The 27969-nt window shown below is 48.0% G+C and overlaps 1 protein-coding gene across 1 annotated transcript in view; it reads right to left on the bottom strand.

Annotated features, from left to right (window-relative positions):
• The window catches only part of MARCHF4 (membrane associated ring-CH-type finger 4), a 108116-nt gene that overhangs the window by 45989 nt on the left and 34158 nt on the right, over positions 1-27969 (bottom strand). The gene's annotated exons all lie outside the window — the stretch shown is intronic.

Genomic DNA, 27969 nt, shown 5'->3' with positions numbered 1-27969 from the left:
AAAATGCTTGCTGGCACAAATATGCACTGGAGGCAGAGGCACCTCCTTCGGAAACGATGCAGTTACAGAGTGAGGCTGAACTGCCTTTACTGGCAGTGAGCTAAAAACCAGCCATAAATATAAAGTGTTTCTTCAGCAGGTATCTGCCGAGCCAGTGGGTGGAGCAGCAGCAGAGCAGCTGCCTGCAGGATGCACTCGTGCAGCGACGATGGATGCTGTGCAGGACCCCGAATGGGCCAAACCAACCACCGCCGGTAATACCTCTCCAATGGGATCTGGTGAGAGGTGTCTGCAGGGCTGGCAGCTCAGGGTCATGCCTGGGGGTGTCAGGGGGCTGTGAATTAGATGGGACAGCCAGCGGCAGCACAGAGCAGCCAGAGCAAAGGATGGGATAAGGGAGGGGATAAAAGCAGGGAGTCTCAAACCACTTGGCTGTGGCAAGAGTGTTCACGTTGCCCCTTCACTTGCTTTCTACTTTCAAGGCATCCTGGCTGCTGGAAAAGTAGGTGAAGTCCCCTGGGGAAAAGCCGGGATTAGGAGGCAGGCGAGTGCGTTCTTGCTGACTCTTGGCACCATCCTCCCCCCACCGCAGGAGCATGGTCCAGAGCTTATAAACCTGTAGGCCCACTTAGTCAAAGTGCAGCAAAAATAAACCATGGGAAAGGAGAGCAGGCAGCTTAATCCCCAAATCCCTTTGCCTTGCGTGACAACTTTCCATCTGAGAGCAGCTCAAGAGGATAGAGCCGAAGGTATCGGCAACACTGGCTGCACTGTCCCCGGGGGAAGCTGCACAACATTGATTCTGGTTTTCCAATGCTGCCCTGGCCAAAGGTCTCCTGTATAAGAAGCTGCAGGAATCCTTTTCAGTCTTTGCCTGCATATACCTCCTGGTGAAAAGCCTTGTTGTGTTTTCCCACCCAGCTGGGGAATCCAGCTTTCCCTTTTGCAGGCAGAGTATAAAACAGAGAGGAGAAAAGGTGGAAGTAAATGTAAGAATAGCTGTAACATCAGTAAAGTGGGCTACAGAGGCCATTTCCTATTTTTTCTTTCAGTCTTCCTTTTGCACAAGAACAATACCAGGTTTATTGTGTGTGTAAGAGTGAAATACACAGAGACGTGTATATATAAACAGTGCCAGGGCTCTGAGGTTTTGGCACTGTCAGCGTAAAGATATTAAGCATTACATAGGGCTGATTTATTCTCTGACTCTGCAATAACCTTTTGAAGATATACTGATTAGCAATTTGCTTATTAACAAATACATCAACACCAGGGCAATGTCAGATGTTATGCACGGCTATGTTCCACTCCAGAGGTGGCTGAATTTCAAACAGTGGCCAAATAATTTGTATCCTTCAGCACAAAAGATGCCCTATTGAAATATGAATTATTACCCTCTTTGTTATTGGTCTTTATTGTGCTTTGCCAAATTGCTTCTCCCGCTCCCTCCCCGTGGGATTTGCTGTATCAGATACGGAACCTGTTTCTGCCACGTGAGGTTCCTCCTGCCACACCTGGATTAGTTTATTTAACTTGGTGAACTACATCCAGTCAGTCTGGGCTGTGGCAGGTCTTCCAGCACCCTCCTTTAGCTAGGAGGTAGGCTGCCTTCCTCTGAAACAACTCACCTCCTTCCATAATGACTTACAGTTCCCTTAGCAAGATGTGTCTCTGCACAGGAAGGATCAAGGGCCTGTTCCTGGCCGGGCTTTTCTTTTGCCTTGGCAATGAAGCCAAAGGCACGAGCAATGAAACTGGTGCTCAACCCACTCTTGGGCAGTGTTGGGAATCAAAAGTTGGTGTGCACCAACCACAGGCTTCAGCCACTTGAGCTGCACAGAGACACCACTGCTGTTACTTACCAGTGGTGGAGATTTTATTGCCTTTCTAATCTGCAGCCAGCTTTTAGGATGGGATTGTCCTTTATACCCACCCAGGTCCTCTACCCCACTTATTGGTGCATCGAGCTAAGAGCAACATGGAAATGTGCCATTCGGCCAGCCCCCTTCCCTGATGATGACCTCCTGTCTTCTGGCAGGACCAGTTACTCCTTCACTATTGAAGTTACTCCTTCACTTCATGCTGCAAGAGGGTCACCAGCTGGGCCATCAGAGAGAGAAGTGAAAAGAGGGATGCTGTTCTCACCACTTTGCCCTGGATGTCATGGGTGCAAAGTGGCCAGGGCTGGAAGTCCCAAGAGCTGAGATCTTTTAGTGCAGTGCTCCTCGGCTTTGTTATGCCAGGAAGATTTTAAGAGGTTTTTGAAAGTTCCTGGGTTTTTTTCTTGCCTTTGCAGAACTGGGGTTGGTAGAGAGATGAGCACAGAAATGATCACTATTCACAGATGCATATTACCTGGAAGAAGTCCCACTAATTGTTGAGATTTGTGTTCAGGGCAGGGTAGTATGTAATCAGCTACTCATCTGCTCTTTGGTGCTGAAGGCTGAGAAGTTGTGTCTGCAGAGCCGAAAGCATTCAGGCAAGACTAAAGAAACTCATTACCCAGCCATCACCCTTCACGGCGATGCTCCGGGAATGGGAAATATCTGCGGCAGCCGCAGATGCTCCTCATGGGCTGCGGTGTGCTGGGAAGCGTGTCCATCTGAGGTCGACACAGGCAGCGTGGGTCCTGGCCTTGGCTCTCCTTCCTGCAGCTCTGCTGATAACATGCTGTTGGGTTTGGGGCAATTTCCATGCTGGGATCCTTGCTCTGTGTATCAGGGTAATGACTCTTATCCACCGCACATGGCCAACCGGAGACTTCATTTATCTGCATTTGTTGGGGGCTTTGAGATCTTGAATAAACAAGGCTATTGAAGAGCAAATGATTAAATGTGGCTGGTCACCCATCTGCATGGACATTGATCTTTGCTGGCGTGCCTCTGCTGCTCTGGCAGTCAGAGCGTGTCCCAGCCTTGAGCACTGGGGCAGCCCACATCTGCTCTGGACAAAGGTCCTGTCCCTTGCGGCGGTCCTGTCCCTTGCAGCAGCCCTGTCCACCTGCAGGGGTGTTTAAGTGGAAGGTGTCCTTCAGAGCCCCCTGCCAGCGGTATGTGAAAGCAAACTGAGCCTTTGAGGGAAAAGAAATATTTCCTACTACTGCACATCCACCTAGTCAGGGGGCTTCTCTTATTCAATACGTTTACACACAAATCCTCAGACTTCTGTGTCCTTGCTGAAAGGAATGGGCAGTGGAAGATGATTTTTTTTAACTTCATTTCCAAAACAAGTACCTCCAGCTACCATGCAAGCTTCTGTGAAGTGCTGGTGCTCAGCAAGGTCCCTGGCTCCGGGGATGGCAGAGCGGGGTCAAGGTGCCTTGGCAGAGACACGGCGCCTGCACCCATGGCTCCTGCCCAAACTGCGTCTGCCTTCATCTCTTGTATCCACACATTTCCACAGGTGGTAAATTCACTCAAAGATTTTTTTTGAGGGGCAGTGAGCGAGAAATGAAACCTGTGGTGCCTGCTGGCAAGGGTACTTGCAATCATCCCAAGAAGATGGAGGACTTCTGACAGCCCCAGGGCCTTCTGCATCCTCCAGAACCTCTCCTTCTTGTGCTTGGCCACTATCCCTGGGCTCTGCCAGCAGCCGGGGAAGCTGAGCGGGATCTCCGGGTGGGACCTGCATCCTGGGCTTCACTGTCCAGGATCTCCAGCAATTTTGCCCCCCTGCTGCTGGGAGGAGAGCAACAGGTTTTGAATTTTTAATTTAATTTATTTTCTTTAATTTCTATGGAGATGTCTGAGATGAAAGTCAGCCCGGTAACAGCGCTGATGAACATGAGCATACAGTGGGCAGGTCTTGAAACGTGCTCTGCTGCACTGCCATGTGTTTCAGGGCTGGCTATATAACAGACAGAGAGCAGGGTGCCCAGGTCTCTCCTGACTAGCTTGTTTTCTGGTTAAATTCACTGCTAATACAAAAAAAAAAATTAATAATCCAAGCCTGCGACTATTAGATCTGCCCGTCATCACAGGGGGGAGCTCGCCTCCCCCCCTTACCTGATTAGATTGCAAGGAAACAGGGACATAAGATGAGTGAGTTTCCCCAAGGTGAGCCAAAAATATGGGCACGTTTGTCACTGCGGAAATGATTTTATTTGCACAGCCTGCAGGTAACTCGAGCATGTGAAGGCAACGCTCAGTGCTTGGGCTGGAGCGCATGAAAGGGAAGGCAGAGGGGAAGCGGTCACCTCGCCGTAATGTGATGAAAGGGAGCAAGGTGTGAAACTGCAAAGGAAACAGAGACGCAGAGAGCTGTGGTGCGAGGAGTAAACACAGGCTGGCAGCATGCGCCGAGCCCTGCCCGGTGCTGCCTGCACGCTGACCATAGCAGCGCCGGCTGTGCAGAAACAGCGAGGTGGCAAGCCAGGGAGATTTGTTATTTGGTTTTCCCCATGAGGCAGGGATAAAATGCTGCTAGGACTGAACGCGTTAAAGTCATGCTGCCTCGAGACTGCCAGCAGATCCAGGCCTGCCTTGACCTGGGTGATGCTTTGCCTATCTGCTTCAGGCCTTGGGATTTTGGGCAGGAGGACCTCAGGGCTGATCACATGCTCATCGTCCCTGGGGTACGAGCCCTTTAGGGCAGGGCTTTGCACTGTCCCCAGCTTCGTACAGACACTTGCACATTGTTTTCCAGAAGCAAAACCAGTATTTACCCTGCACTAACTATGAACCAAGCTCAGATACGCAAAGCCAGTCACTCAAACCTGCCTGACTGACTCTGCCATAACCTTTCCTCTCCTCCCTGTCTGCTCTTTACATGACCTCCCTACATACACTGATTTCTCCTTTTTCATCCCAGACTGTCAGGAGTAGATGGCAAGAGATGGCTGCATACGCTATGCCATGTTCACCTGCACTGTTCTTGCAGGGGAAACATCATAGTGTACAGCCTTGAGAGATGATGGGGGCAATATCTGGGGACAGACACAAAGGAAACGCCATTATCCATCCTGTGGAGGGTGCCTTAAAAGTAAAGGCATCAGCACGGGTGTAGCCAGGCTTTTTGCACTTTGATACTCAGTTACGGAGATTGTCACACATAGAAAAGCTTCCCTATTCCCACCGGGCAGTGGGGGAAGGATCCTAAAGTGCCCTGGAAGATGAAACAGTCTTATTACAGCCTTTCTTTTTAAGTATTAATATTGAACTAAAACTAAAAGCATCCTGGCTAAAGTAGAAAACATTTCCAGGAGCCCAACTTCCTAAAATACGGTCCAGGGAGAATGTGGAGCTTCTCCAGCTCAGACCTCCTCAGCAGGGACCACACAGCATCACAGCCTACCTGCAGCTGCTGCAGCACTGCACCTCTCCAAAAGGTGTCCCAGGACTTCTCCTCCCCAAGCCTTCTCTTTAATCTGGTTATTAAACACTCTTGTGGAAAGCCATTGGGCTCATCTCCACGGTCCTGTCACACCTGAGCATCCCATGTACACTCTTTAAGAGCGGAAAGCAAGGCTGGCTTAGGGTTTGGATGAAGCAGCAGGGTCTCCTGCTGTGGAGTCTCAGGCTACCTGCGCAGGGATAATCCCAGGGTCCCCAGGAGTGGAGCCTTCACAGCTGAATTGCTTCCTAGAGCAGCAGTGAGGAGGTATGTTTTAAGCCTCTATTAAGACAGAAATCTGGCTGGGCACAGGTTTACTATGGGTCACACAGACATCTGGGAAGTTTTTGCTGTCTCTCTTGTGCTGCAGCTGGCACTTGGGTGGCTGTGGTGGGGCCAGGGAAGGGATAGATATACATAGAAGGAAACCTGCGCTTGGAAGCAGGGTGGAAGGAGGCTGTGCTCCCTTTTAGGCAGCAATGTTATGGCCTTGATTTGGCTTCAGTGGGTCGTGATGTGTTACTCTAAGTACGCAGAACTGGTTTCCCTGGTAGAGTGACAATGTTAATCTGCACCTCTCTCCTAGGAGGATTAGCTCACTGGTCTTGTGGTCCCTTGGAGAGCAGGTACGATCGATTTTTCTCAGCCTCCCCTTCCCCGGTCTACTCTGATTGTTTCTGAGTGGTCATACAGTACCTGCATGTGCTTTGTGAGCCCATTCCCAGGCATGTGTTTTAAGTGTTTAATAACAAAATACAAACTAACTTTATTCCTAAATCACAGCTATTATCATGGAGAAGAAAAAGCCACCTGATAGCCTGCAGTGATCAGAGCACAGCCAAGCCCACGCTCCCATCAGGGAATTTGCCCTCACCCTGGGGTTGGGCAGCCCCAGAGGTCACTTTGGAGCCCTTGGGGACAGATTTATTGGTCCTGGTCCACCACGCAGCCGGGTGCAAATGAGAACATGAGCTCTGAACTGGTCTGACTGGGATTCCTCCTGCATCCACTCCTGCTCTACACATTTCTCAGGTACAAAATCTCTCAAGAGCAGATTAATGGCTGGATGTGAGCAGGCAGCTGGCATGAGCTTTTTAACCTGATTGCTAAATGCATTTTATCTTTAAGCTTCTGTGATTCAGAAGCCCCTCACATTTTTCTAGTCCCTAGAGGAGTCTTTCTGCTTATGTCTAACCTACCTCACCCTCGCTGTGTTTTAGGCTCCAGACTTGTCCTCTCTCCCATGAACATGAATAGAGACACCCAGTCAACGGGGAGGGAGTATTTTTTCACCAGAGATGATACAACTGACTTTTTTCTTCCCTGATCCTCAAGAGCTCAAGAGATGATCTTGGGGCTAAAAACCAGTTTTCTGTCAATGAACCACTGTCTCTCTCAGGTTTAAGGCCCACAATAACAAGGTTGCTCACCCCCGGTTTCGGTTGGTGCTCAGAATCCTCCCCTCTCTCTGTTTGGGGCTTGCAGCCTTTCCTTCCTCCCTCTAACCCTCCGCTACCTCCCGGGGCTGCCCAGCCTCACCTCTTCCTGTACAACCAGATTAATACAGAGCCTCTGTACCTGGCCTGTACTTGACATAGGTTTTTCTGTGAGTCAGGCCAGTTTTTCACCTGTATCAGCTCAGCTGATGAAAGCAGTTACCACTCTCTGCAAACCTTGCTGTGGACTATGGAACTGCACAGAGAACTGCGTCTCCTTGCCCTACCCCCAGGCTCACAGAAACATGCCATCACAACGTAGCAGCCTTTCAGGGTAGACTTTCACTTCTTTTCTGTGATTTTGCTGTAATTCTGTGCTTTTGTGAGCTGTGAAGAGGTCCCTGCCAGCACTGATACTGCTGCCTGCATTACAGTGAACCTGTGATGAGCCATCTCTCAGCTCTGACCTGTCGTCTTGGGCTCTCTGCAAACGCAGGGAGCAGTCTCTGGGACCACCACAGTCCATCTTTAACAACCTTTTCTTTTTGCAAGCATGATAGGATAATATTGTGAAACTAAAGGCTCAGACTCCAGAAAACAATTATGAAATCTGTACCCCAAAGACCCCCACTTCCACCTAATTCTGTGTTTTCCTTTACACTTTAAGAGAATTATCTTAGCCTGTATTATCTGACAGACAAGCACTGCCAGCAGCAGGCTGGAGATGCTGTTGAGTTCTTTGGGATGCTTTTCCTCAGGGCAAAGACTTTTTTTTTTTTTCTCTTTTCCTGAATGTCTCATTAGATCCTATTTATGTGGAAACAGTACTTATTTCACTTGGGAGATACTCAGAGCTGTCTGCCAGGCAAGCACTATCTACCTGGAACTATTTTGGAGGATGCTCCTCTGCAATTCAACAGTAATTGTAACAAGATCACCCAGGTGTATTAGCAAACTGGGAGCTTTGCTGAGCGATAATATTAAATGAGCAATAAGCTGTTTACCAATTTGAGGTTTACTTGTTCCCTCACATGTGTATGTGAGTTTGGAGCTGGTTGCTTTCAGTGATTGTGGCTGATTTGAGGATTGCTTGTCCTGATTCAGACTCATAAAACCCAAGGGGGTTTAGCACAGGGGAATACCCATGCTAAAAGTCTGCAAAAAGGCTGGAGAGGGACAGGTAGCCCCACTGCGCATATGGCCCGCTGAAAGCCGCAAGATCAGGGAGGGAGAGTGATTATTTAGCAAAATTCAAGAAGAAGCAATGGGAGAAAGTGAACAAAATTCCCTCACGTGACAAGGGTCCACCTTAGCCTGGATGATGCTCTCCTGGGCTGGGAAGGGTCTTCCCCTTGCATTGACTCTGTTCTAGCCTTCACGTGTCATGAGCCACAATGCTTCTACCATTCTGTGCATGTCTTTTCTGGATTGCTTCTGTATTAGGAATAACACACCTTTATCCTTGTAGCCAGAGAAAAAAAGCCTAAAAGCATTCACAAGGGGCTCTTCCAAAAAGAGAGCACAAGTGGGTTTGACTTTAGAGGAAGGAGTTTCTTTGATGCAGAAGTTTTTGTTGCCTTGAGCTGTAGCTTGACGGTATTTCCTTAGACCAAGAACTGTGAGCCTCCAGCCCAACCACAGAGAGAGCAGACCATGGGAAGCAGATCTAAGCTACGGGGAGAGGCCCATGGGCCACTGGCCAGCCACATGTCTTCCTTCACTAACTGAGGTAAATGCCTTTACGTTAAGAAATTGTTGCCTGCTTTGAACAGACAGATATAAGATTGAAGAGATCACTTCAGCAGCCAGCTCTAGCCTCCTGTTATTGCATGTTGTATAAATTTGTTTGCAAACGTGCTCTGCTCCATTATAAAATCAGTTCAATTTAATGCCCCAACTCCTTCCAGAAAGCTCCTCCAAAACCTCCCTACTTGGTCACTTAGAAACTTGCTTATGATTTTCACCCTAAATTCATTCCAGCTCTATCTATACTAAATATTCCTGCTGCAAAATAATTCTGGGGGCTTGAACAGCTCTTTTTCCCTTCCCAGAGTTCCCCCTCTCTTGCATATTTACAGGGATAAGTCTGGTCCCGTCAGCTGTTTCTTTTTCCTGGACTCCCGAGCTCCCGCTCATGAGAACACCTCACTGTGGTTATGTGTGTAGCCTGTTTCTGTGCTGCTTCTGGGTTGAGGGCCTCCACTTTAAGCATGGGTGGTCTGCTCCTCATGCTATCCTAGCCCAGCCCTTCCTGCAGCCAGACACAGAGGTATCAATATTGCACGAGAGCTGGTGGCAAGACTGTTTTCCACAGTGTTGCAGGATGACATTTGTCTTTTTCAGCCCAGAAGCACCCTGGTCATTCAAAATGACCATATGTTCAACGACAACACCAAGGTCTTTCTCTGTATTGCAGATGCACAGATACCAGGCTTCCTCAAGGAGCTCAGTTACCTTCTCTCTGTTGTTCTTAATTTTTCTAGGGATGGAGATGTCAGACACAAGGAAACACACATCCTTCTGCTTCTGATGTGTGCAGGACTTTACAGCAGCAAGTGTAGGAAAATTATTTGTACCAGATGGTGTATATTAGAGCCTTGTGAGACCAGCCTATTGGAGGTGTAAGCCTCACAAGTTTATCAAATTTCTAATATTCGTGCATCAGGGACTGAGAGATTTTACAAGAGGATGCCTCACCTTTGGCATTGCTCCACACTAGATCAGCTCCAGACCTGCCCAAGTCTTGTCTGGGACTAAGCCCCGCATTGCTCCCTCGCATCCTGCCTGCTTCAGTGGCAGGGTAAGGATCTGAGCTACTCCTAAAGCCAAACGGTCTTTAAATGACAGAAACTCCTGGCTACAAAAAGCCAAAAAATATGGAGGAAAAGCACGAAGGGGCACAGCAGCAAAAGCCCGGGTGAGCTGAAGATTTCCTTCAGCAAAGCAGAAGCCCTCGGTGTCCCTCTTGTCTGTTTCCCTCCGAGACCCAGGATGCAGCGAGCACTTTCATGCAGTGATGTTCTAAGCTGTGGAGCTGGAGGGGGGGAGGATTGCCCTGCTGGCGGCAGCGCCGCTAGGACTTCCACTTCTCTTTAATGGCAGGATTCCTTTGTTTCCCGCTCATTGGTTCAAATGTTGCCTTGTCCAAACAATTCATTACAAAAGGGAATTAAACAAACAGCTCCTTTCATTTTCCACAATAATTGTTTTATTCCCAAGAAACCTTTTTTGCTGCACTGTAATTTAATGGGCATAAGACAAATGTACCGAATAACTAACTGTTTCTAAACTTACTCTCTTGGTGCAACAAAAGGGAGCTTAACCTTGCAACGATGGGACTTGAATGACAGGTACTTTTGAGAGGCAGGTCAGGATATGAGGCCAAATAAGGACCCATCCTGGGGAAACCTGCTGCCCTGTTCCTCTACGCCTCTCTAGCTGTTCCTGCACGTGGGGCAGAGCACTGAACTGGAGGCAGAGGTTCAGATCTCTAAAATACACTCGGTGCCATTCAGTACAAGGCAGTCTTTCTCCCAGGTGTGCTCAGGCTGGCTGTGGCAATAGCAGTGTCGTACCATGACCTCAGGTTCACAGGACGCACAAGAGGAAAGTCTTGTGTGTTATTTTCTGCTGTGATCTTTCGAAGGCTATGGTTATTTTCAGACCTCATCCTGTGAAGCCAGTGGAAGGTTGCAGGCACAGATCTCACAGTGCTTTCTGGACCCCTTTGGTGCATCACCCCCCATGAGCACATCAGCAATGCTGCTCAACTACTGGTGCTGGAAAAGCAAAAAGGCGGTGAATGTGTTTCCTAGCACTTTTCTTCCTCTGCTTTTGCAGAGGAAGGGCACAATCCCCAAGCTGGTGTTTGGAGTCCACCATGGTTTGGGTGAATTTGGCCTTTGGGTTTCAGTGCAGCCCACGTGACCTAGACTGGGAATATGGCTGCTGGCTAGCTCAACGGCTGGCTAACAAAGATCAACTAACCGTGCTTGTTCTGCAATGAGACATCTTCCATGTCACAGCAAGGGAAAAGCCTGAGTCACAGTGATGCCCGATTGAACTGCAGTGCCTGGGTTGGATGAATCACCTGGTCGGCTTCACATACTCATAAAGAGGGGAGGGGGGGCAAAATCCAAGCAGCTGCCACTAAAACCAGTTCATTCAGGCCTGCAGCCAACATCTCAGATGTCCTGAATCTTCTGGGACGTGTGGCAGAAAGGAAAAAAACCCAGCTCTTTAACACTTAATTCACAGAAATTTTTATGCTTTTTCTTATCCATGCTGCCATGGCTTGTGACAGCATAAAGGCACTCTAGGGATGCAGGCAAAGATTTAAGACGTATTCCCTTCAATTTCAGACATTTTAAAAATATGAATGCACCACAAGAGTAACTGCCTCTCCCAGGTCTAAGATGTTGGTAGTATGTGAAAGGAAAGGTCACAAAGGACAAAAGAAACCTCAATCCTGCTCTCCAGCAAATTCAACAGCAAAACTCTTATTGACTCTGCTGAAATTGGGACCTTGAAGAAAGTGTCTCCTGCTGAAACACTCTGAGGATATTTTAAAACCAGATTAATAAATAATTGGACCATCTGCATCAGAGGCCGTAAGTGGAGTGACACACAGAGGGTGTCTGTAAATGGAACAGCTTCAAATATGCAGAGTAAAATACACAGTGGAATGGATTTTTTTTTTCCATAATAGACATAATTATTGCCAATTTGGGTCTCTGTTGCAAGCACAATGAGAGGTACTGCCTGAGAGATGGGCTGATTTCTCCTAAGAACTGAACAGACAAATAGTAAAAGATTGCTCCTGCCCTACAGGAGTGACCATCATATTAATAAGACAGACCAGGGTCAGGAGCAACACCAAGGAAATGGTTTGCCTGAGGCCATGCAGCAGATCAGCTTCCCATTTCCTAGAGTCCAGCTGGGCCCCTTTGTTTTTTGACAGAAGATGATATCACCTCTAAAGCCACCAATATCTGTTGAATCTCCTCCCATCGCTACTGGGCAGTCTGCCCTGGACCAGACAACTGTGTTTTAATTAGTATTCCTCTTGGGGTTGCAACAGTGGTTGGGGTTAACGTTTCACAGCGACAGTCTTCATAAGAACAGGGCCAGACCAAAAGTTCATTGAAAGAGGTCACTTGTGGACCACTGAGTTTAATAACTCTCAATCCCTTTTTCAGGTGTTTTATTCTTTTCCCTTGTGCAACATCCTGAGGAAATGAGTTGCCCAGATGATGCATTGTGTGGGAACACCTTCCTTTTGCTGCCTTCTGACCTGTTGTCTGGTAACTGGGCACCCTTGGGTTCATGGACTGGAAGAAGCGGTGAATAATTAATTGTTCCCTGTTCCTGTATTCCACTCCATTCTGGATTTCATAGGTTTCTATTCTATAATCTCCACCATCATTCCTTCGCCAAGCCAAGGTGAACTAGTTATTTAGCTTCTTCCTATCTAGAAACAGAGCAAAGGAAGGTGGTGTATTTTTTGGGAAAAAAAATTGGTTTCCTTTGCATAACCTATAGATAGCAGCAACATCAGCCTTTTTTAAAACCTGAAATGGAGAGAAACATTGAGAAAGGCACTGACAGCAAGAGAAACACTTCGACTGAGAGACACCAAAGGTGGGATTTATCATTTCTAATGTGCAGTACTCCCGTGCAGACATCTCCATCCGAGGTTGGCTCCCTGGGCTCCTGGTTTAGGGGCGAGTCAAGACAGGTGAGAGAGGGCAGGGTTTGCTTGGCTTATTTTGGGTGAGATGATGCCTGCCCTACAGCCCACTGTCTTTAATGGAGTCTGAGGCAGAGGTGGACACCTACTTTTTGCTGTGATGACACCAACGTTAAGTAAGAGGCTCAGACTGAGAGCCGTAGCAGTAACCATTAACCAGCCATGGCCAATGAGTTGGTCTTGACACTTCCTTGCTGTACCATATCCATTATTAATCCATGGGCATAGTGCTTGGTTTCTAGAAGCTTCTGGAGTTATATGGGGTGCAATGTGCTCACCTTCCCCTGCACACCTGGGTATTTCCCTTCTCTGATCTCAGTGGCAGAAATTCTGTCTCAAGAAATCTGAGATGTGATATTTTTAGGCTTCTTCCTGCACAATCAGGCTAACTAGAATTTTAATTTTTTATAAATGCAAAAATATTTTTGATCAGTTGATCTCTCGTTTACACTAATCGTCTTTGAATATAATTAGCTTTTATAGGGATAACATTCCTCATTTTTAAATTGTAGTTGAAATTACATTATATGTATATAGAGGGGAAGACAGACTTTCTGTTTCAGTTGATTTAAATATATCTTTACTGTGAATAATGCCCTTTATATTTTTGGGAGAACAAAGAAGAAAATCATCTAAGTCTCACTTCAGTTCTTTTGGTGTTCTCATGAGCAAAAGAAATCAGCAGCATTAGCATGAAACAGATGCTAAATATATTAAATACATGCCAAAGGCCCAGAAAAGGGTCCTTACTCATGGTAGCAATGGGGTCTACCTCCAGTAATAAAACTATAAAGGAGTAGAGCATCCCCTTGAAAAAAAGGAAGGTCCCACCTGGATGGTAGAACGGATACTGCTGCCAGGAACAGTCAGCCCCTAACTTTAGACACCTGCCAATGTGTGACCCGAAGAGTGGGACAATGCCAGGACTGTACCCATGAGTTGACAACTGCAGGGGTGCCAGGAGAGACAAAGCACACCAAACCTGCAACACCTCTCTCCAGGCACTGCTCTCTGACCAAGGCAAGGCCATGACTGAAGACCTCACCCAAGCAAGCAGTTATAGATGATGGGAACTAAAAATGTGGGAAAGCATGGAGAAGTGAAAATAGCAGGTGTTGCCATGTGGATCCCATCCTTTCACTTTCCTCTGCTTTCCCTAACGTGGTTGTGAGTGTCCAAGAAAATGCAAGAAAAGAGATGAACCAAAAGGGTCATTTTGGCCAGGATGGATCTGACATACATCCATGCTGCACCCTCAGGATAACCCATGTTCCCTGCTCTCATCTGAGGCAGTCTAGGGCCAGTCCCTGCTAGCATCAGTGGGTGCTTGACCACATCTCTACACTCAGCCCCACCAGCCCTCACCATGTAAGAGCACAAGTAAAGTCTCCAGTCATAACCTGTACCCAGACCCTTCACCTGATAGGATGGCAAGGCAACATTTGTGAAACCCATGGCTGCCTTTTATGCTCCGTGGTCTTACGGTCTTAAGCCTGAAAGGTAAGAAGTTGGTTTTCATGAGCAACCTTCACCCCAAACCACCTGATCATCTGCTGCTGAAATTCCTGACTGTGGACTGGGACAAGGTGGCTGTCACAGCCTTTGAGGGAGATTTGGGACAGGAAGCATGGACAGCAGCTCCGGCTTGCCATTCCTGGCAAGTGGCAAGGTTTGATAATGGCTTAATCCTTGTGCAATGTCTCCTCTCTGCATCCAGGCATCCAATGAATGTAAAGCAGAAATAGAAGAATTGCCTCATTAAAATCTGGTCACAGAGCTGAAGATAACACCCCTGTCTTTGTCAGATACGAAGTCACGCAAGCCCCAGCAAGGAAGGGAAATGATGGAGTAAAATGTACCTCCTGTCCCTCAGACACCCCCTGCTCCTTTGCAGTCCCATCAGCGGCTGCCATCAGCACGTAACGTCTCCGGCAGTAATGAATGACTGACAGCGCTGCACGAATCCCTGCTGGAGAGCTGTGAGTCAGGGGTTCCCGGGAGGAAATGCAAGAGGAGCCTGATTGAAGAAATAACCCCCAATGCAGATCTCTGGTGACTCCCCTCCCCACCCTCATCAGCAGATCCAGACGCACCCCTGAGGGCTGATGTCTCGGAGTTGTGCAAACAAAGCCAGGCTGCTTCTCTTCCTTGCTCCTTCACCCTTTTGGGTTTAGCACTCTTTTAACTCCTGGCTGAAGGCTTGCTCCTGGCCTCTCCTTGAGCACAGCCCATGCTGGAGAGCCACCTACCACTTGCTCTGTTTTCACCAAAACTCCTGATTCCCCCAAAAGCTCCCTGACTCCATCCCAGCCCTGCTAACATCTAGCTGTGAGCATGTCTTGGCATCTTGCTCCTTTGAAACCGTCCAGGGCTCAGGACAAGAAACAAGGTTCAGTTCTTCTGACAGGACCTCCCCACATGGGCAATTGCTGACCAAGATTTAGACCAGTGAGCTAGAAAGGAAAAATCACTTATTTTTCCCGATACCAGTCCCCTGAGCTCACGGATGCTGTGAATGCTCTGGGTTTTCAGAAAGGAAGCAACATCTGACAGCTCTGCAGATAAACTCCTGGAGAAGTCAGGCAGCACTTAATTTTCAGATCTGAAGAAAGGGAAGGGACACAATAGAAATCTAGATCTTAGAAAAAGCTGTTCAAAGAGCCTCTGAAAAGGCCTTCTCCCCCAAGATTTAGCACCAACAAAAAAAAGCGCTTTTAAATGCACTGAACTCTAGAAACATGCCCTGGGCAGTGTCGTTAGAAAAAGTGAAAGGTTGGAGGCGATCCTAACTGAAGTGGCCCAAAAACTGCTGAGTGCAGGTCTGAAACCCTCCACAGAGGGCTGCCTACGTAAATCTGTCTGACTCTCGGGCTTCAGCCTCTTGTAGGGATGGGAGCTGAAAGCAAAGGTCTGACCCACAACAAACTCCTCCCCGGTGGTGGCTGTGGGGGTTTGATTTAACAGGGGGGCTGCAGGCAGGTGCAGACATCCCCAGCCTGCTGTCTGGCAGCCAGGTCACAGCACTGCTCTTGGGATGTCTCCTCCTGCATTGCTGTGTGCGTGAAGCGTGAGGACACCTTCCCCCGTGTCACATCTGGGGACAGGGATGGAGGGGTGATGCCCCCGCTGCCGGATGGTGCTGCCTTTGGGGGTACAAGCTCGTTATCTACAAGCTGCTCCAGAGACACCATCTCGTGTTTCCACAATGAGCGGTTGCTTTCAAACCACCCCTGTAGCAGCGCTGATTCAGTGCCAAGGAGCCCTGAGCACCCAATATCTGGGTACTGAGGATGCACACTTCTTGGCACTGCCCCCTGGGGTGCCAGGCAGGGGGCCTCAGGAGAGCAGGCAACCCAAATTGTTCCTTTTTTCCCCAAATTTGCACACTGTAGTGACAGTTTCAGGTTGGCTCTGAGTGATTCACCAAGATCCCACAGGAGGTCTGTGGCAAAATTTGGTTTCTACCCCTATTTCCTCTTTAAATGAGAACCCTAATTGACTTATTTCCCCTGAGCAACACACACGATTTTGGTACGGGCCAAGCAATAGATTTTCAGACAATTCCAGAGAAGAAAAAATGTTAACATAGGACAATCACCTCCAAAACTGACCATTGCAGAGCTAGGGACAAGGAAAATAATTTAAAATAAATTTCTTTGTGTGCCATAAACTGGATTCAGTCTGTGATAACAGGACCAGGATGCAGAGCATGCAAATGAGATCATTAGTCCTCACACGAAGCAGGGGTTGTACGATGCTCCAGATGCTGGAGCTGAAATGTTGCAGACCTCTAGTTAGGGGTTGGCTTTCCATCTTGGCAGGTTTTCATCGGCCCCAGTGTCAGCTGGGCAACTTGATGAGTCACTCACAGCAGCATCCCCCAGTCACAAAACGACTCACAAAAGTGCCCAGACACAAGTGCATTAGACTGCAGCATCTCTTTGGTCGATTGGTGAAAAAAGAACATGCACTTGGTGGAAAATATGGTGCACTGTGACTGTAAATACTATGTGAATTATTAATTTGCTGTTTACTAACTTCAATATTTTTCTATTCAATTATTGTCTATAGATAGAGCAAAGGACTGCTCTGATTTTTAAATAATACACAAATTATCTTTTGTACATATTTACAGGAAGAATTTTTGCACATCTTTTTCCTTGAACAGATTTTGAATTATTTGTTGCATGTTTTATTAAAGCATCTGTTCAATAATTAAGGAGGATATATAATTATATGTAAGGCTACCGAATGATTTGTATTGCAGTACTTATTAACACCATATTGAAAACATAACGCCTCTCATATGGGTTGTTTTTCAGGATTACTTCATAGCACTTTATAGGGAGGGTAAGCCACTGTCTCCAATTTACTGCCGGGGAAACTGAGGCATGGGAAGGGCAGATGCCTCAGGGGACTAAATATAGACTTAAGAGTCAAACCCAGGACTCAGGACCCAGTGCAGAGCTCCAGGCATCAAACACCGCAGTGTCCTGGCATATTTTGCAATCCCCTATAATACCCCCAACCACACACAACTTCTCTGAACAAAGCAGTAATCTCCCTGGCAAAAGGAGCGTGGATAACTAAAATCCTTTTTACTCTTGCCGGCATTCAGTAGGCAGTTATTGACCTCAGCATTCAAAGAGACAGGTCCCAAATCCTCTGCGCAGATGACATTTGGCCTTAAAATGGCCAAATGGCCTTAAAAGTTATCCGGGAAAACTCGCTGACTCAGGAAAAGGAGTGTTTCGTGTTTAGGCTGAACCAAATTGCACACACTGTGATGTAATTTATTGTTCATAATACACAACTCATTTAAGGCCCTGCAAGCCATGAAACGTTTAAAACAGCAAGAGGGTGACTTTGAACGCTGTTACTGAAACACGGTGGAAAAGCCTTCAGCTTTTCCCTGTTAGGCCAGGGAGTTTGGAGTTGTTCTGTTCCTTGCCAGCCATCAGAAAACTAGCCCAAAAGGGAGTGGGTTTTTGCTTAAATGTAGGAATTTCAGCTCAGTTTTTTACTTATTTATTAATTATTTGCAGCAGTAACCCCCAGACACAGAGTAGGGCTGGACAGGTGTATAAATCTAGCTGAAAAAAAATGTAAACCTGTAACAATTGATCTTGTCCAAGGCAACATTTGCTCCTAACTCTTGCTTTTCATTAGACGCAGACCCAGCTCCTCAGCTGAGAGCTATGAATCCGGTTTCCATCAGCACCTTGTAAACATAACATAAGAGTTCCAGGTTGAGATGGTGCAGGAGCAACAACTGCACAGAGCTAGGAGGAGTCTCGGCTGTGGGCAGAGATTTTACAGACCAGCCTGGCAGAAAGGTGAGCACATCATGAGCTGGAGGAGGTTTGCTTTCCAGCTCTCCTTGACAATAGGGAATTAAACCCCCATGCTGAGCTGCTCACTTGTGGTTTTTTTTCCTGTAAGGCCTTTGTGTTGTTATGAGCTTTGTTCTGTCCTTGCTGTGAATTTCAGAGTCAACACATAGAAAAATCTCTCCTAAATTGGATTTGAGTAAACCTAGCCCACCCTCTGCCCTTGGCATCCCCCAAATATTGCAGTGCCTTTGGGCAGATCTTTACATAAAGATCCTGGTAACTGCTGATTAGTGTCAGGCAAAGGACACATTTTTTGCTCCTTTCTACAGTGGGTGTCTCCCACAGAAATTAAAGGAAACAGATTTTGTGCCGCCTCCCCTGCCAACAGGACCTGTTCCCCTCAGTGACAATCTCAGCTTTTTGTGTGGCAGTTTCTAGCCCTATGGCATCCAGACTTTTTCATGGATGGTCCACTTCCTAGGGCACTGCTGGGTTCATTTCATAGCCCTACTAGGAATGTATTTCCAAGGGGCTTGTGATCCCACTGGCTAAGGGCACCCCTAATTTGGGAACTATTGATCCAGAGGTCACAGCTCTGGTGTACTGGACAACACAGACTGGCTTGACCCTATTTTCAGCTGGAGACCTGGTGATGCCAAGGCTGATCTTTATGAGGAACCTAATCCTGCCTTCCTTCCCAGAAAAGTGAGACCTTTTTGGACTATACCTATGTGGTAGTGAGGGAACAATTTATGGGAAGCTCCACTGCTTTCTGGCAGACAAAGAAAAGTGGCAGATCCTGCCCGAATGTGCTTGCTCCCACAACACTGACATTGGAGCAGGTCTAAATCACCGTGATGCTGCAGAGCAGAGAGGCTTGGTTCAGTCAGCCCAGCTGGATCCGAACCTGCCGCTGCATGACAGCACCACAAAACCAGCCCCAGGACTGCAAACTAACAGGTAAAATTCAGCTTTTCTTGTTAATGGTGTGAGATGAAGCTTGTAGAAACAGCGGTCAGATCACCTCTCTCAGGCTTCTTAGTTTATTTACCCAGCCGGTGCTTCCCACACCAGCCAGGCTGGGGACAACGCACCATTGCTCAGGATGTGCCATTTACCCAGGTAATGATGCAGAGCCTGGGTCTCCTCCTGCCTGCTGGCAAGCAGCTGAGCCCATGGCCATAGGCATGCAGGAGAAGCAGTTTTGGGTGCCAGCCACATGCAGGGGCCAAAGAGGAGTTGATGTCACAGCCAATCTCAGAGAGGTCTCCAACATAGAAACCTTCCAAAAATCCAGCCCTGCTTGGCACCGATCTCCCTGTGCTGGGATCCCCCAAATTTATGTGCTGCAGATGAAACTAAGTGGCCAATTACTGACACCTCTTGGCTCATGATTATGATGTTACTGATTAACTCCACCGAGCACACCCCAAAGACCTTCCCTTTGAGGCATGGACCATGGAGCCACCATGCCCTGCGGAGAGGGCAGTGAGAGAAGCAGACAGATGTCTGGGGCACAGGACACTGGCCTTGGCACTGTCCAAGGAGCCTTTTTGGTTCACCACGCTGCCACCCTCCCTATGTAGAGCTCCTTGCGCATCATTCAATCTTATTCCACCAGATGCAGAAACCTAAGGGCATCACTGTAGCAAAACTGGCAGAGCACCTATCTCCACTGAGTCAAAGCAGTGATCAAAATGTGGTTTCTCACCTCCTCTCTGATCTCCTCCTCCCCTCTCCTCAGCACGAAGCTCAGCAAAGCCATGGTTATCACTGTTTAGAGGCAATACTGCTGTGGTTACTGGGACATAACTTGGAGCTCAGCAGCCCTGACAGTGATGATGTTTGGTTTGGATGTGGTTTCCATTCCCCACCTGGGACCATTCAGGTTTCCTCTAGAAGCCAATGTAACAACTCCTCCCCCAAAATGATGCCACTCCCAAGCTCTGCTGCTCATTTCTTCCCCATCCCAAAGAGACGCTGTGGTGTGCTGGATAAGGCACTCCGACTCGCAAAGCTGCGCCTTCCCCATCAGTTGGAAGTGCTTATAATTACAATTCCCATTATTGTAAATTGTGTACGCAGTCCTGTAAAACATGACACTTTAATTCTATTAATTGCTGTGTTTCAAATTCTTGCCAGTGATTTACCCTCCCCCACCCCCAAACACCCAACACCCAAAAAAGAAATTACTCAGTCAAATCTGTAGTGCGACACCACAGCCACAAGAGAGCCCAGACTGCTGCAGCCGGGTTTGGGGCTCCCGATCAGCTGTCCCGAGGGACGGTTCACACAGGGTTGTAGGGTCCTTCTCCCAGCTGCTGGCAAGGTCTGCTCTTCCCATGGGATTAGTACCACCAAGGCCCTGACAAAACCCAGGCTCATGGATGCCAGCTGCTTCTTCTCCTCCCCAGTCCTGCTCAGCCTCACCCTTCCCCAGAGGGTGTTTGAGCTTAATTAGTTCAACCCCTGAGCTTCGTCCCATTTCTGGTCCCCAACACTCAGCTCTGCCTCGTGGCTGACTCTCACTCCAGACCTCGCAGGCTGCCAGGAAGGAGTGTGCTAGTTTGCCAGGAAAATGGGGGAACAGCATCCGCAAAATGACCCCGAAAATGACCTAAAACCTCTCTGTGTGCACTTTGCAGGCATAGGTGGGTTAGTCCCTATCTCCTGCCCAAATTTCAGCTTTCTTCCTAGGAGGAAATCCCTGTCCTTCAGCTCACCCATTTCCCAAGAACTTCCAGTGTCTGGTCCAGTTTGAGCTGTTGTGTCTTTGGTGATAGTCCCCTTCTTCCTTCTCACCACAAGTCCCATCAGCAGCAGGAACCCGAGTCTTGTCCTTACAAACTACTTTGGAGCCCTTCAAGTGGAAAATAATGTAGCAGGTGCAAAAGACCTACATGTAGCAGACTGAGTGGATTTTAAATACTAATAATTTTTGTGTCTGGAGCATGTGAGGACCCCAAAGGATTTTTCAAATGATGATGAGGCTCTGATCATGTTGTGATGTGGGAAGACAAAGAAACCATGTCCAGTCAGAAATGGAAGCAAAGGGAGATGGTGAGGAGCCAGGAAGGGGACAGGGTTCCTGCTCACCTTTCTCTTATCCTACACATCTCACTGGGTTCAGAGGGGAGGAAAGGGAACACCAGGACCTCAGACCCCCCTTTGAGTTGTTCTCCACCCAAACAAGAAAGAGCAGAGTGGAGCACACAAAAGCCCGGCATGGAGATCTTCCCCAGAGCCAGGCGCTAGCGCAAGAGCCCCAAGAGCTGCATCTGACTCTTTTCTAATCCCTCACCAAGTGGACTTTCATCTTACTCATAATTAGGGATAATAATTTAAAGACATAGTTGAATACCCAAATCTGCTAATCCTTTAGTGGAGCCTCTTTCCTTTAACCTCTCTCTGATTCACTAATACATAAAAATGTAGCCAGGCACCCACTGCCCTCATTAGAGGGAAACTTTACCCTCCTCCTCTCGGCCTCGGAGGCATGCCGGGGATGAACGGAGGGCACAAGGCAGCCCTCTGACCACTTAAGACATGTGGGAACTTTGAAAACCATCAGCCTGGGCTTGTTTCAAGACCGATGTCACAACAGAGGCCGGTTGTCATGGTAACAGGTTATCAGCTATCAGAAACCATCTACAAAAAAGATATCACAAGGAGAGATGGGGGCAGGGGGAGGATGGACACACAGTAGGGGAAGGGGATGCCAAAGGGTGGCTTTGCCCCTCGATGAGGGGGAAGGCAGGGGAAGACCTGTCCTCCACATAGAAGAGGTTGCAAAAATCCACCACTCTCCTTTGGTTTCCGTGCAGGTGCCAACAGGCAGCAGATCAAGACAGCTTTTGAGCACAGGAGAGAGGAGATGCAGATGCGCAGGCTCCTGACTTCCCCTGCCATGGAGGTCAGGGTGAGGAGGCTCCCACAGTGCCTTTTCCCTGGCAAGGCTGGAGTATTTTATAGGGGAGAAAAAACAACTGATGCCAAAGAAGGAGGAGATGTGAGGCAATGAAAAGCCTCAAAGCCTCCTGTCCAAATAATGCTTCCATTTGGAGGGAGATCAAAGCCTACAGCCTGATGGTTGGAAACTGGGGCTGTGGGGAGGATGAAGGCACCGGGACTGTGAGGAGGATGAAGGCCCTGCATAGAGGCAACTCTGACTTCTCCAAGCCTCCTGCTCCATCTGACCAGATGAACATCCTCCCCTTTGCTATCGTTTCTGCTGGCACAATGGGCCACCCAGTTCTTCCTGTGACAAAGCTTGGTTTGCCACCAACGTGGTGCTTTTGCACATCTCCTCCAGCCCCTTTGTTAGTGCCCTGGCCACCCTGCTCCCACGGTGGGCAGCGGGGAGCCCCGCTGTTGGGACCAGCATACCAGTACCAGCATCTGCTGAGCAAGAGCTGATGCACTTGCTGGGCTAGGAGCAGTTGCAAGTGGGAAACCATTGTTAATTAATCAGATACGCCATGTAATAGCATTAATCACAATCAATATATTAGATAGGGATGATGAAGATGCTGTGCAATCTCTGTCAGATAGCAAATACACCCACATGTCCCAGCACAGCCACACACAGTCCTTGGGATGCCCATGCTCTTTGCCTGAACCTCCCAGGTTGGCGACAGCAAGCTCTCTTTTTGCTTCTGCTTCTGAGATCCTGCTGATCTCCTCTCCCCTGCCTGCTCCTGGATTCACCCTTCCAGTTTGCCTCCCTCCCTCTTCCCTGCGCCCTGCCTGTATTCCTTGTTTTTCTCCAGTGACGTAATTTGGAGAGCTGCTCTGAGAGGCACCCATCTCATCCACACACGCCTCCATCTCCAGGGCTGGCAAAGGCTTTGGGAAAGGCTGGGAATGAGACCTCGATGTGCTGTTGTGTAGGTGGGCAGTGAGGGCTGTGCTGCTCCTCTTGGAGGCCCCTGCTCCACCAGAAAAGCACGTTAGCCGAGTGACAGCAGAGACTGCCTAAAAATGCAACACGCTCACACCATTCATCTCAATTGCTCTTCCCATGTTTTCCTGAGGAGCAAACTCCATCTTCTCATGATGTCCCTCATCTCAGGAGCAAGAATTTTGTGCTGGAAAGGCATCTGCACTTGAGTAAAGGGTCCTTCCAGAAAAACGCTCCTCCTTTCCCACACACGCAGCCACAACCCCCCTGCACAAGCTGGAAGGGTAATGCATTTTCTCTGGCAGCTGCCACCGCAGAAGTAAGAGGCATCTTGGAGATGATAACCAGATTTCATTTCAAACAGGAACAGTTTTAATGGCAGGCACAGTGAATAAATGCAAGACGTCTATTCTAGTTGCAAGTCCTGCTCTCCCTAACGCACACAGAAAAGAAACCCCAGACATATCAGAAACTTTGACAGAGATAATGACCAGCCCAGGTTTAAAAACAGAAAATCATGCCTTAATCTTGGGTAAAAAAAAAGAAAACTAAATGCATTCCATTAAACAGATGAGAGGATATGAAAAATGCTTTTGGAGGCTAAATAATGATAATAAAAAAAAACAAAACCCAAATTGGCAGAAAAGCCTAGTGAGTCATTTAATGCTCTCTGTGCAGCCGGCAGGAGCTGGGTAATGTCTGCCTCTCCACAGCACGGTCTCGGGGCAGGTCGCTCAGGGAGGGTGTGTTCAAACCCACCATGTTTTCAGCTTTGAAGAACTAAAGGCCCTTTCTCAGTCCCGCTCGGGGGGCTGTGTTTGGGCTGGAAGGGAGGTTTGCTACCTGCACTGGAGCCATGATGAAGCAGGCTGGGATCCAGTTTCTGACGGTGAACAAAGCAGCCTGTGCAGCAGGTCTGCTGTGCCCTGGGAAGGCAGTGCCAGCAGGGCAGGAATAGGGCTGGAGACCCCCAGCAGGATCCGTGTGATCTCCTACCACGCATGAAGGCTGAAGGAATAATTGCATACAAAGTTTGCTTTGGGGCTGATGAAGGCCAGCGATCTCCTCTGAGTGAAGGAGAAACGCAGTCTGGGATGGATCAGCAAGCATGGCCAGATTCCTCCTTGCTCAGCTGCCCTCTTGCCACTTTTTTTGGACCCTGATTCATGGGGCTGCGAGGTGCCTGGAGATACTTCTAGGTGGAGGGGTCTGCCATATTGTGTGGGGCAACAGGAGACTGCTTCCCATAGAGACCAGCCACCCCAATGACCGTCTCAGCTTTTACTTTCCATGTTTTCATGAGGTCTCTGGAAAGCTGAAGCTACCCGTTTAAAGGGGACCTCACAATTTCTCAGTGGAAAAATACAGTCTCTGTAAGTCCTTTGAACACCAGCCAGAAAGGGAGCCGAATCAAAGGCCCTCATGGTCTCTTATCTGCCCTCAGACATGCCCAGATGTGGGTGCTGGGGGTACCAAAACCAGGGAGAGTACAAAGTGGGTCTTCTTTTGACATAACTTCCCAGGCTGTGCTGCCGAGAGTTCAGCCAACCATCAGCCTCTCCAAAATTACTGGAAAGGCACCATTTACGTAACACAAAGCGTTGTGGCTGTGGAGAAGCAATGCTACCTTTACGTAGTGGAGAATGAAATAGAGTTGGGGTAAGCATGTCCTGCAATGAATCTACAGCAGAGCTGGACAATGGGTCCTCACCTCAGTGGGTCTGATACTCAGCAAGGAGGAGACAAAGATAATGCTGAGGGCTGGGTGAAACAAAGAGAGGATGAGAGCTTGGGGGGTTGCATCTGCTGCCTGTCGGGCAAGCCCCATAAGGGAGCTTGATTCCCAGGTGCACTTCCTGGAAGCGTTTGTTTGTTGTTTTTTTTTTTTTTCTAGCAGAGAGCATTAGGTATGTTCATAACTTCAGGTGCTGGAGAGGTTGCACTGCCTTGCACAGATGGCTGAGGTACAACGGCACCCTCACTAGAGGCTACCTCTGAAGAGCCTGCACTAGCTACAGGCAATTAGCTACAGCTAGTGCCAAACCCAGTTGCCTTCTGATCAGTTGGGGTTGTCCTCGGATAGCCAAGTCTTGACAGACCACCAGTTGGACAGTGAGTGGAAGTTTAAATACTAACCTGAATTATTTGCATCTTATCTCTCTTCTCTCTACAAAGCCATGAGAGCTGAGACAAAGCCAAGACAAGGTCTCAGTGTCTGTGCTTGCTGTGCCCTTGTTTATGAAAGCAGGAGCTGGACCAGAGCAAATCTCAGATCCTCTCTACGCCTCCTGACAGCAGACTTAGGTGGGATGAAGAGTGTGTGTGGAGATCTGGACCTTTCCGAAATTTAATATTCTGTGTTCAAAGGAAGCTTTACTCTGATTGAGATCTAGAATAACATTTCTTTTACTAGATGTAGATTACAAAGATGAAGTCTGATTTATAGCTCTAGTTTTTGATAAGGGAGAAGAAACCAGAGATGATGAAGTAGTCATAAGTTCAAAGTTATTTTTATTTTTGCTAGTGGATGAGTCTCAAATGACTAAAACAAACAAATCCAGTCGGGATTAACCAGCTGTATGTACAGAATTGTATACCTAATGTTGGAATCTCACATCCTCCTCTCCCAGGTAAAACTTCATGCCACCTTCCTCCTACCTGCAGCCACCTTATTTATTATTTTTGGCAAATGGTTGCTGGGTGTGTGAAGAACAGTAGGGTTACAGACTCTGGGACATAAAATAGTGGGTGATTTATGTGAGACCTTTCTGAACTGACTGTTGTTATAAGGGGAGACTTTCAACTTGGGTAGATCAAGTCGCATGACTCCAAGGCAAGCCTCAAGCCCAAATACAGGACTTGGGCTCCTCTTACAAGTAGGTTTCCTCTTCTTATTCCTATTGAGAGGCTGTTTCTGAATCTCTCTCCTTTGGGAACCAGTGCTGATTGCTAGCGCACATCACTCTTTCTCACTGTGGTCTCCCACCCCCAGCAGAGCTAGAATAGCCCAGTGTCTCTCCTCCAGACTTTGCTTTCTTAGGCTAAACACATGGCTGGTGTCTTCTTCTCATCTGATGGAGTCTCCATGCTTGTGGCCATCCCAGAAACCCTCCTCTGCCCAGGCCTCCCTAAGAGGGCTTGCCAATGCCATGGTTATGATTTTCCTGCCTCTGCAGGAAACACCTGGCCTGCTAGGTCTAGCATCGCCCTTTCCAGCTGCAACACTGGAAGTCCAGGCTGTTATTCCCTGTAGCCCTACTCCATTTCATGTCATTTCTATTACCCAGAGTAATCCAAAACTGAGACTCTCATTCTCGTCTCCATGGCCAATGCCTCTGAACCTCACGTCATCAGCAGATTTCATTAGCGCATTCCTGTAATAGCCCACCAAGCCACTCTGTCCTTCAATTAGGCTTTCCCTGCCCCTCAGGAAACCTGATAAGCAAAACCCACCATGCCAGCAGCCATGGCTAGGGCTGTGCTAGCAGTGCAGGGACTGCAGTTCTGGTGCTTGTTCTGGAAGTGTCCAGAGATGGAGAAAGCTGGAGAGATTGCAACTCTCTCTCTCTGTTACACATAATTTTGTCTTCTGTTCCTTTTTTCTTATCTTTTATTTTTACACCTTGTGTTCTCCCAACCTTTTCATGTTCTTTGTTTTTAAGGTGCAAAAAGGAACGTGAATCCATACATGTATATACTGTGAACACCCATGACTGCTGCATGGAAAAGGATCTTTGCATGGGAGATTTCCTCAGTGATGAACAGTCCCTTCTGTAGTCTTAGTGGGTTTAGTGTTCACAGGTCCCCTGAGGCTTGAAGTTATCACCCATGACCTTAAGTACACGTGGTTAAACATCCTATCCTGTGTGTTTTGTGGGAACCCAGGGGGACACAGAGGGGACATTTTAACCACCACAGGGGCACTGATTTCTAAGGATCAGCGCTCTGATCCACTCTTCCTGCCCAGACAGCTAATAATCTCCTTGCTTACTAAGAAATTTAGTCAGTGTTAAGTTACATGTTTGACTGACTGTGGTAAACACATTTAGTTGGGATTTATAACCAAACAGGCAGGCGGCTCCTTAAACTCTTTCTCAGCATTCATAAAGATTAATTATTTTTAGTCTGAACATTGTAACTGAGTGTATCTGCTACCTAAGACCTTTCACTTCTGCTGTACTAACAGGACAGAAAGGGAACGGGGTCCCGGTTATGCACGTAGTTTTTGCACAATTCCACAATTAACATGTACCCTTGTATCTGCTAAGCTTCATGCACTAGGCATGAAATCCTGCAACCACTTCTCCATCGCATGGTGTGACACATAGGAGGCATTTCCTGGGCTGCCACCTAACCATCACCATATCACCTCCTGGGAAAGCAGATTCTTCCTCTGGAAAAGTCCAGTTGCTCTGGAAAGTCCAGTGCCACCTGAAGGCATCAATTTTACTGCTCAATGTACAACTCACCTACTTGACACATGGAGAGGAGGTGTACATATGTCAATAGGTAACTGGAAATGTGGCAGATTAGGGCCCAAAGCAGGGAGGCAGTAGACTGCCACTAAAAGTAGTAATTTATCCTCAGTGCCACTAGTGTTGGCAGGCCTACCACAATTTAATAACTCTAAGGAGACACCTAGGCAGAGTGCAGGAGCAGTGATTTTCCCAGCCTGGTGAGTGGCCCAGACACTTGTTTGGATGCCCTTTCACCAGGACACTGTTGTTTGGATGCCCTTTCCAAAAGCATCATGAGAACTTTCACGCTCACCAGTGGGAACAGGCACTGCCATTCTGACTGAAAGCAAGCTTCCTGAGATAAACACAAGCCCTAACACCACACTGGGGACTGGAGGCAGGTGGGAGATATCTCCTTAACTCAGTAACACTGCTCCAGGCAGTCTGTTAGGTCTGGACTGGAAGGGTCCCCAAGTAGCAGGCAGACCCATTGTGGTGCCACTCGGATCACTTCCAACAATTGCTCTTCTTTCTACCCCCCTGAAGCTTGGAGCTGTTCTCTGCTTAGTCTTCTCCCTCACTGAATCTTTCTGTGTCATCTTGAGGACTTCTGAGTCTTGAGGACTCTTCAGTCCTTGGCACAGTTTGGTCAGCTGGACATCCCTTTCCTGACTCTTCACAAACCAGAGAGAAGAGGACGAGAAAGGCTTTGGGGACCTGACAAAAAATGATCTGAGCGCATTAAACCAAATCAGCTAGTAAA

Source organism: Aptenodytes patagonicus, chromosome 6, assembly GCF_965638725.1.
Source record: "Aptenodytes patagonicus chromosome 6, bAptPat1.pri.cur, whole genome shotgun sequence".
In the NCBI taxonomy this organism is placed as follows: domain Eukaryota; kingdom Metazoa; phylum Chordata; class Aves; order Sphenisciformes; family Spheniscidae; genus Aptenodytes; species Aptenodytes patagonicus.
This window is presented reverse-complemented; position numbering and strand designations above follow the sequence as displayed.